Genomic DNA, 10,042 nt, shown 5'->3' with positions numbered 1-10,042 from the left:
CCTCAGTGATTGATCTAGAAATTGTAGCCTATTTCCTTGCACTCCACGATATAAGGTTTGTACCCAGGAACACAACAAATCCACCTGTAGATCATCTATCATCAGCACATCCTGCCCAATCTGCATCAGAATAGGTAGACACAAGCATAGAAGGAGACTTAACAATTTTCAGTCCAAGCTCTCCTGAAAACTTAAGATATCTCACAATTCTCTTAACTGCAGTCCAGTGAACAGTGGTAGGTGGATGTAAATACTGACAAACTTTGTTCACATAATAAGAAATATCAGGACGTGTAAGAGTTAGATATTGTAATGCACCCACAACACTCCTATAGTTTGTTGCATCCTCAAATCCAAGTGCTTCTCCAATATCAGTTGAGCTTTTTCTGAAGTTGAAATTGGCGTACTTACAGGCTTGCAATTTTCCAATCCTGCTCTTCTGAGTACACTAGTAGAAAATGGGCCTTTAGTCCCGGTTCTGGAACCGAGACTAAAGGGTCGGGACTAAAGCCCATACCCTTTAGTCCCGGCTTGCTTACGAACTGGGACTAAAGGAGCTCCAGGTGGCCGGTTTCTAGAGCTCCACCTTTAGTCCTAGTTGGTAGGTCGGTAACACCAACCGAAACTAAAGGAATTTCTTAATCTCTAATCATCCCTCATCACTACTCAAGTATGTACCACTCATTCCAAATCGTCTAACTTCCAGGCTGGTCACCCATCCTCTCGCGACCCCAGCCTAAGCATGCTTAACTTACGGATTCTATTCTTCCTAGTTTCCAAGTCTGCACTTGTTGTTTTTCTGACAATTGTAAGTTGTCAATCATGAGCATGAAGCACCGTTTCAGTTTGAAACTATTATTCTAAAAAACAATAATTAGTAACACTAATATTTCTTAAATAAGTAGTTTGACCAAAAATTCAAAAAAACTTAAATTTGAGGATAACTTTTTTTCCTTTCAGAATTTGAGGATTCTAAAAATTTGCAAAACGTCCTATGGCGGTCGAAATTGGAACCGGATTTTCGTGCTGAACATTTTGATATATTATACGTTTTTTTACATCGTATGCAAAAATTATAGTCGTTTTACTTTTTCATAACACTTTTTTGCAAAACATGTCAAAATTTATCTTTTTAATTTTCTTAACAGTAGATGTAGTAACATAACTACATCTCGAAGATTTTATTTTTTGAAGTTTTTGTCATTTGGTGAACCTATGTATTGTGCTGCTTGACGTGTTGGTCTTTTTGGGATCCGAAGAGTGCTAGACAGGCCGTGGCTGAGGCCCAAAAGAGTGTATGACCCCAAATTAGTACCACCTTGTTTATATTACGATTTTGTCCATACAAATTATAAAAGCGTATTATGACATGAGAAGAAAGCATATTGTGACGGTGAACCCGACAAAGTCAATCCGTGCTTTATTATTAGGGAAAGATTACGATCACGATGAACAAGATGCATAAGATAAAACTTCTGATGAAATTCCAATTTCAATCGTTTGTAGTCCGATGATCCCATATCATCACATAGCCTATACCATGTCAATGACTCTCCCTTCAAAGATAAAGGGAAGATCTTCTTCTTGATAACATCATCGGGCATACCTGCAAGCTTAAATAATCCGCAAACTTCATCCATATAGATTAAGTGTAAATCGGGATGCAATGTTCCATCTCCTGCAAAAGGATTAGCTAGCAGTTTCTCTATCATACCCGAAGGAATTTAAAAGTAAACATTTTCAGTAGGTTCAGTAGGTTGAGGAGCAACTCTTTGCTCTACTGGTCGGGGTGAAGATACCCCGAACAAACCCCTCAAAGGATTATGTTTCATAGTAACAAGTGATAGTAAATTTCAGCACACTATATAAATTTTTCCTTACCAAATTCCACCTACCAAAGGCGCTTCACTCCCCGGCAATGGCGCCAGAAAAGAGTCTTGATGACCCACAAGTGTAGGGAATCTATCGTAGCCTTTTCGATAAGTAAGAGTGTTGAACCCAACGAGGAGCAGAAGGAAATGATAAGCAGTTTTCAGTAAGGTATTCTCTGCAAGCACTGAAATTATCGGTAACAGATAGTTTTGTGATAAGGTAATTTGTAAGGAGTAGAAAGTAATAAAAGTAAATAAGGTGTAGCAAGATGGCACAATCCTTTTTGTATCAAAGGACAAGCCTGGACAAACTCTTATATGAAGGAAAGCGCTCCCGAGGACACATGAGAATTATCGTCAAGCTAGTTTTCATCACATTCATATGATTCGCGTTCGGTACTTTGATAATTTGATATGTGGGTGGATCGGTGCTTGGGTACTGTCCTTACTTGGACAAGCATCCCACTTATGATTAACCCCTATTGCAAGCATCCGCGACTACAACAGAAGTATTAAGGTAAACCTAACCATAACATGAAACATATGGATCCAAATCAGTCCCTTACGAAGCAACGCATAAACTATGGTTTAAGCTTATGTCACTCTAGCAACCCATCACCTACTTATTACTTCCCAATGCCTCCCTCTAGGCCCAAACAATGGTGAAGTGTCATGTAGTCGACGTTCACATGACACCACTAGAGGGATGATAACATACATCTCATCAAAATATCGAATGAATACCAAATTCACATGACTACTTACAGCAAGACTTCTCCCATGTCCTCAGGAACAAACGTAACTACTCACAAAGCATATTCATGTTCATAATCAGAGGGGTATTAATATGCATAATGGATCTGAACATATGATCTTCCACCAAGTAAACCAACTAGCATCAACTACAAGGAGTAATCAACACTACTAGCAACCCACAGGTACCAATCTGAGGTTTAGATACAAAGATTGGATACAAGAGATGAACTAGGGTTTGAGATGAGATGGTGCTGGTGGAGATGTTGATGGAGATTGACCCCCTCCCGATGAGAGGATCATTGATGATGACGATGGTGATGATTTCCCCCTCCCGGAGGGAAGTTTCCCCGGCAGAACAGCTCTGCCGGAGCCCTAGATTGGTTCCGCCAAGGTTCCGCCTCTTGGCGGCGGAGTTTCTTCGCGAAAGCTTGCTTATGATTTTTTCCTCGACGAAAGACTCCATATAGCCAAAGATGGGCATCGGAGGGCCACCAGGGGGCCCATGAGGCAGGGAGCGCGCCCAGGGGGGTAGGGCGCGCGCGCCCCCACCCACGTGGCCAGGGTGTGGGCCCCCTCTGGTACTTTCTTCACTCAGTATTTTTTATTAATTCCAAAAACGACTTCCATGAAGTTTCAGGACTTTTGGAGATGTGCAGAATAGGTCTCTAATATTTGCTCCTTTTCCAGCCCAGAATTCCAGCTGCCGGCATTCTCCCTCTTCATGTAAACCTTGTAAAATAAGAGAGAATAGGCATAAGTATTGTGCCATAATGTGTAGTAACAGCCCATAATGCAATAAATATCGATATAAAAGCATGATGCAAAATGGACATATCATTCCTCCTTCCCGTCCTTGGTGATGCTGATTGTTTCTGACGGCGCTTGGCTCATCAGATCAAGGTGATGCGCCATCTGTGCGCCCTTGATTTGTGGCAGCATGATGGCTTTCCACATGAGGAAATTGTTCCTCGTCAGCTTCTCCTATGGTGGCGGTCCGAGGCTCGTGGCGTGGGAGGTACTGGATGAAGGGGCAAAGGTAGATGATGAAGCAAGGGAGGTGGAGAGGGAGGTCATGTTGCTCGATTGGGTGGAGGGGGTAGTCATGGCGAGGCTTGGGATTGGTTTCGGGATTGGCTAGATGTGATCTCTCCTTGATCTAGGAAGAAGATGCTCTAATTACCATGTAAATTCTATGGGAAGCGTTAAACCCTTTTCTCAGGCCGCAGTTCTATTTATATCATTGTTGTCATAGCTTACAAGATGATCGATCCCGAGTTTGATCGAGAGACGTACAGAGAAGGTCGGCAAGGAGGAGACCGAGAGAAGAAGGGATAGGAGAGGTTTATAGAGCACCAATCCTATTCCTGTACAACTTGTATTTCAACAGGCCATGGTTGTGGAGAAGCTCTCAAGCTTGGGCTGGGCCCTTACTGCCTGGCTCCACGCCACACATGTCGCCCCAACCATCCTAACCACGGCCGCTCGTCGAAGCTGTAGAGCGTGTACGTGTGCAAGCTCCGCCTAGACCTTTGTGTGTGAGCTTCACTCTTCCATGGCCACTATTGAGTGAGAAGAAAATAGAGAATGTGATAAGACTGAGAAAGGGGAGAAGACAAGGTTGGTGAGGCCAACATGGACACGTGTAGCATAGAGAAGGCGGTGGACATGGGACGAGTTTTCAGCCAGCTGATTGATAGCGCTTTCCATATTTTCTTGCCTTTATTTCAGAGTTTCTAACTATTCCTTGTTCGATAGGAGATGATGTTCACATAGACTACAAGCAGCCTGTGATGCATTTTGATTCTCAAGATTTGTTGCTCATTCTCTAAAAGAATAGGAATGTATCTGGTTTCCTGAAACCATTTTGTCCCCCTTGCATTTATGTCCTGGTTGAGGTAATACACACTCTAAATCATGTTTTACAATTCGTTTGATTGCATGCATTGTATCACAAGATCATTTGATACATACTGTTTGGTTTGCATTAGTTGAGGGTTATGACTGTGGACATGTAATAAGATGGCATTTGGTTGCTCTGGCCTAATGTTGTGGTCACTCATTCTCAGTATTGGTGACTTTACCACGCTGAAACTATATAGGCAATACCAAATTAACATGTTTCAGTCCTACCTACTAAACTAATGGCAGTTTGTCCTATCAACTAACAAATGACACTACAAATTAAAAGTTCACCATCCTCGTCTTTTCCTTCTTCATCCTATATCTTCTTATTCCTCCTTAGATCAGTGTCGCTTATGTTAGCCCACACTGTGCCAGTCCACTCCTACCTTTTGTTCTTCCAAGCTTCATTGGCATGTGTCTTCACACCATGGACAAACTCATCATCATCATCAGTCTTCACATCCTCCTCCTCCGACACATACTCATCAAAACCCCATTCTAAGATCCAGTTATAAAGAATGTAACATGCACAGACAAACTTAACTTGGGTGGAGAAAGGGTGAAATGGCTTCCAATCCAAGATCTTAAATTAGTTGTCACAGCCCTAGAATTGTTTGCAATAGTTGCATAAGAGAGCATCCATGCATCATGTCTAATTTCTGAAAGTTGAATTGAGGTTTGTTGAAACCCTCAGAAATCAGTTCAAAAATAACCAACTTTAAAAATCTTCTCAAATGAGTCCAATAAAATGTTCCTGTTATTCTATAGAATTATTGGCAAGAGCTAAAATTCAAACCAATATTTTTATGAGCTCAGAAACATTTATTTTGGCCATTTGAATTAATCCAATAATTATTTGCTTTGGATTTATATTTAATATATATTAAATATAACTTCAATAATTCTGGAAGTTTGTGAGTGGCTTTGTATATATTTTAGCAAGCCATATAATAACCTACATAATTTATGAAAATGATTTAGTGGCTAAAACTAAATCAAAACAGAGAGGAAATAAAATAGAAAACAACAATTAAAATAGAAAACAGAGAAGGAGGGAGTACATGTAACTTACCTGGCCCACGAGAGAAGCCAGCCCACCAGGCCCATGTGCCAATCATCCTCCTCCTTGCGCCAGAAGGGCGCCGGGCGCATGCCCGACGCGCGCCGGCCACCTCCACCTTGCCTGCCTGTCTTCTCGCCGCCCCGAAGCGCCTAGAGGACGCCACGCACCCCCCGGACCGCTCTCACTCTCTCCTGCGCTCATCCTCTCCTCTGCCGCCCTCTCTCTCCCGCGACCGAACGCTGCCGTCGCCGCCACTCGTCGTTGCCGTAGCCACAACCACCCCCTCGCCTCTCCGACGCGTCCCCGAGCTCCGCATTGTCATCCTCTTCTTCCACTTCGAGCCAAGCAACTGGGGAAGCACCGCATCTCCATCCCTAACGCCTTCTTCAACCTCGGTGCCGGTGATCCCTGCCGCTCAATTCGCCGCACACAGAGCGTCCCCGGCCTCGCCCTCGTGCTCGTTGGACTCGCGGTGAGTCGCTGACCCGAACCCCTCTTCTCCCCCTCGCGTTCGCATGCTCTAGCCCCATCCCCCGCCATGGCCGAAGCTCGCCTCCGCTTGAGCTTGTCGCCGGCGTCGCTCCGGCGACCATTTGGTCATCCCGTGCTACCTAACATGCTTACCGCACCGCGTAGTGCCTCGCTAGCGCCTCAGTTCGCGCATTTGCACGCCGCAGCCCCAACCCCGTACATGGCCGAACTCCGGCGGCCGCAAAAGAGCTCGCCGCCGTCAGCTCCGGCCACCTCAGCTCCAGCCGATGCCGCCGTTGGATGCGCGAGACTCTCAGCTTTCCGTAGCCGCAACCCGCGTCCAAAACCGAGCCCTGTGGGCGTTTTCCGAAGCCCTTTGCCGCGTCTGTCGTCGCCGGCGTCAAACAGCCGGCGAGTTGACCTCGTTTGACCTAGGGTTTGACTCCCCTGGGTCAACGAAAGGTAGGCCCAGAGCTCTGCTAATTTTAGCTTAGCACTAATTAACTTTTAGTTAACCCAATAAGTCACTGACATGCGGGCCCAGGCCCCACTGACAGTTTAGTTAGTATTAACTTAACCCTGTTAATTAGTTGTTTCACTGACATGTGGGTCCCAGCCGTCAGGTTTGACCTGGGCTGGCGCCTTTGACCTGCTGATGTCACGGTGACGTAATGCTGAGGCAGTAATCTGTTTTCTGGATTTTAAATAAATCAAAAATTATTTATTTATTTCAGGAAATATCCTAAACTTCTAAAAATCATAGAAAATAATCTATAACTCAGATTGAAAAGATTTATATATGAAAAATGATCAGAAAAATCCAATATATCCATCTGTGCCACTTCCATGCATGTTTAAACAACTTAACCTTGCTGTTTAGATCAAAACATGATAATGCACTTTATAAGTTCTTAGTTTGAATTTGAATTTGAACCTTTGGTTCAAATCAACTCACACCCTTCTGTTCTTAGCTGCATTAGCTCCAATCACAGTATATCGACATGTCATGATCATGCATCATATTGTGCATTGCATTGATTGTGTTTTCTCTCTGTTGCCGGTAATTGTCCCCTCTCAGTAGACGTTGCTTCGACGATGTGATCGTTGACACCGATGAAGACCCAATGCTATCTTCAGAAGTGTCAGGCAAGCAAAACCCCCTTGTTCATTCCGATACAATCCCACTCTCTCGCTCCTTCTCTCTTTTACTGCATTAGGACAACAATGATTCATCTGTTACTTGTTGCGGTAGTTGAACCCCTTATCCTCTGCATGACCTGTCATTGCCACAGTAAATAGATGAAACCCACTAGCATGAGTAGGAGTTGTTTGAGCCCTGATGTGCCTACTCATTCATGCTTGTTTGCCATGCCTGCTATTGCTTAGAGTTGTGTCAGGTCTGATTCATCGGGGATGAATTGGAAAGTTGTGAACATGTCCTACTGTGTGTGAGCTAAGTGTGTTGAACACGATTTGGTAAAGGTATCGATGAGAGGCCATGTAGGAGTACATGGTGGGTTGTTTCATTGGAACCGTCCTTCAGCACCGAGATCTGTATGTGTGATTTAAGAATCAGTTACTACCATGCATTGGGATCCTTAATTGACCCTCTCGGCTTCTTAACCACCCTAGTCCTCTGTCCAGGAGTTGCAACTAGTTTCTGGTGTTTATAGGATATGTGTTGGCGGCCGTGCGTAGCGCTGACCCTAGGGGTGGGCTATGATGCGGTAGATACACCGTGGCCGGGTATACCGGGCGCCCGTTTGGTGTCTCGGAACCCTGTACACATCGTTCGGGGCCGTATGTGGAAACCTCGGCCGGACTCCCTGCGGATGGAACCTGGATAGGCGATAAACCTAGACTAGAGACTTGAGTGTTAGGTAGGCCGTGGCCGACACCCTCGTTGGGCTTCCACTTGAAGGTTGCCGAGTACATGTCGTGTAAACGACGGTAAGTGGTGAGAGCGTGTATGAAGAAGTACACCCCTGCAGGGTTAACATCATCTATTTGAATAGCCGCGTCCGCGGTAAAGGACTACTTGGTTTCTTATACAGTTCATAGATAACTTAAAGTGGATACTCTAAAACTCGCAAGATAAGCGTGAGTGCTATGGATGGCCTTCTCGTAGGGAGACGGGAGCGGATCCATAGTGGTGTATTGATATGGTGAATATGTGGACTCGTGTGCGCCACCTCCAAAGAGTTACTTGTAGTCGTAGTTTAAGATAGCCACCGAGTCGAAGCTGGCTTGCTGCAGTTAAACTCCACCACCCCCCTTGTTGATACCGATGCATATGTAGTTAGTTCTGATGTAAGTCTTGCTGAGTACTTTTGTACTCACGTTTGCTTAATTTATGTTTTGCAGAGAGACTTCAGTCTCGCTAGTAGTTCCGCATGGACTTCGACGTTAGCTTGATACCTCAGCTACGATCTTGTGCCCTCGGCAGGATCTGGTAGATAGTCAGGCTTCTTAGCCTTTTTCATTTGTAGATGTCTGTACTCAGACATGTTAAGCTTCCGCATGTGCTTTGATTTGTATGCTATGATTGTTGGGTCATGAGACCCATGTTTGTAATATCTCGCTCCTCGGAGCCTAATGAATAGTCGTAGAGTTAGGTTGTGATGCCATGTTGTATTTACACATATCGAGCATATTGTGTGTATGATTGAAATGCTTGGTATGTGTGGATCCGACAATCTAGTTGTTTATCCTTGACAGCCTCTCTTATGGGGAAATGTAGTCTAGTGCTTCCATGAGCCATAGTAGTCCGCTACAGCCCGGTTCACCGGAGTCCTGCTAGCCCAGCACTACTGCTCAGGACACTTGACTGGCCGGCATGTGTTTCATTTCGTTCCTATGTCTGTCCCTTCGGGGAAATGTCACGCGGTGACATCCGGAGTCCTGCCTAGCCTGCTACAGCCCGGGTTCCCCGGAGTCCTGTTAGCCCAGTGCTATAGCCCGGATTCACACGCTGCTGACCGACATGCTCGATGTGATTCATGTATGCCTGTCCCCATAGGTTGGTGCCGCTTTGGGTTCACGAATAGCCATGTCGGCCCGGGTTCTCTGTCATATGGATGCTAGCGACACTATCATATACGTGAGCCAAAAGGCGCAAACGGTCCCGGGCCATGGTAAGGCGACACCCGTGGGAATACCGTGCGTGAGGCCGCAAAGTGATATGAGGTATTACCGGCTAGATCTATGTGACTTGGAATCGGGCTCCTGACAGCTTTGGTATCAGAGCCTGACTGCCTGTAGGATTACCAAGCCAAATTGGTCGAAGTTGAGTCTAGAAATGCTTTATTTATGTAAGGGAATTGATTGTGGAAGGGAACGTAAGGCTCTTTTTACTCCTTTACCCTATGCCTTTCTGATCTGAGTCATCCTCTTCTCTTCTACGGGGATTAAGAATTAGGCCTTCTCATCTATCTATCAGGATGACGTGTTACCAATCCATAGACTTATAGGATTGATGGATTCATGTCTCAGTTCACCTTCCAGTACTTCCCTTTGTTCATAGTTGGTCTCGGAACCTTGATATTATGATGTTGTTGAGTGGTTATGCCACCATTTTGCGGGATGTCTCAAATATTTTTGAGCATTTACAGCCGTTATGTTGTCTGAGTCATCCCAGGTTTCTAAATAGTCTGATGCATTTGCAAATCCCTTCCTTTCGTTCTCGATGTCCCTTTGGGCTAGTTCAACCACACTAATCGGTCTGTTGAGGTACTCCATTGCCTTGACATGTATGTTGGAGTTAGTGTTATGACCCTTGGTGTCTTAGAGGACCACTTAGTAATCTAGCAATGCTTTGCATCCCCAGTGTGATGGTTCTGGCCATTATTCTCAAAAGCATCCCATGGTGCCATTTAGTAGTAGGTATTCTATTCCTGGGTTCTTGAACCCGAGATTCACCCTACTTACCTCCTGTTGATAGTGTTTGCTCGTTCCTTTAGGATATTAGTAACCTTGCGAC

This window comes from Triticum urartu, chromosome 6 (assembly GCF_003073215.2).
Source record: "Triticum urartu cultivar G1812 chromosome 6, Tu2.1, whole genome shotgun sequence".
NCBI classification, from domain to species: domain Eukaryota; kingdom Viridiplantae; phylum Streptophyta; class Magnoliopsida; order Poales; family Poaceae; genus Triticum; species Triticum urartu.
The sequence above is the reverse complement of the archived record's forward strand: the minus strand, read 5'-3'. Positions refer to the sequence as shown.